Source organism: Galeopterus variegatus, unplaced genomic scaffold (assembly GCF_000696425.1).
Source record: "Galeopterus variegatus unplaced genomic scaffold, G_variegatus-3.0.2 Scaffold14679, whole genome shotgun sequence".
NCBI classification, from domain to species: Eukaryota; Metazoa; Chordata; class Mammalia; order Dermoptera; family Cynocephalidae; genus Galeopterus; species Galeopterus variegatus.
This window is the reverse complement of record NW_007740790.1, coordinates 21,774-22,625: the sequence shown is the minus strand read 5'-3', so window position 1 is coordinate 22,625 and position 852 is coordinate 21,774.

Genomic DNA, 852 nt, shown 5'->3' with positions numbered 1-852 from the left:
AGGGTGACCTGCTACCACAGGTGAAGCCATAGCAGCCACTGCAGCTGTGCAGACAGACAACCAATCACTCACTCATCTGAACTGACACAAAGAAGGCCAGCAGCAGAGTCCAGGGAAAGAGTAATAGAAAAAGGACAGCTCTTCCAGATAACTAAACATCAATGTAAAGATAAGAAAAATATGAAAATACAAGAAAATATGAGTCCACCAAAAGAATATCATGACCCTCAGGAGCCAGACCCCACAGAAGAGGAAACACTTGAAATGACTGAGAAGGAATTCTGTGTAAAAATCTTTAGGAAACTCAATGAGATACAAGAATATACAGTTAGATGACACAATTAACTGAGCAAAAGTATCCTGGATATGAAGGAGGAAATCTACAAAGAGATTAATACTTTAAAAAAGAATGGAACAGAACTCATGGAACTGACGAGTCATTCAACAAAGTAGAAAACACAACTGAAAGCATAAGCAACAGGATAGAGCAAGTAGAAGAAAGAATTTCTGATCTTGAAGACAATCTCTTCAAAATGACTCAGGCCAATTCAAAAAAAGAATTTAAAAAATGAAGATAATCTAAGACAGAGAGTAGACAACCTTAAGCATGCAACATCCAAATCATGGTTATTCCTGAAGGGGAGGACAAAGGAAAAGTCACTGAGACCATATTCAATGAAATAATATCAGAAAAATTTCCCAGGTATAAGGACAGACATGGGCCTTCAGATTTGAGAAACTCAAAGATCACCAAGCAGCTTCAATCCAAGAAGATCCTCTCTGAGACACATTGTAGTCAAACTATTCAAAGACAAAGACAAGAGAGAATCCTAAAAACAGCCAGAGAAAAGT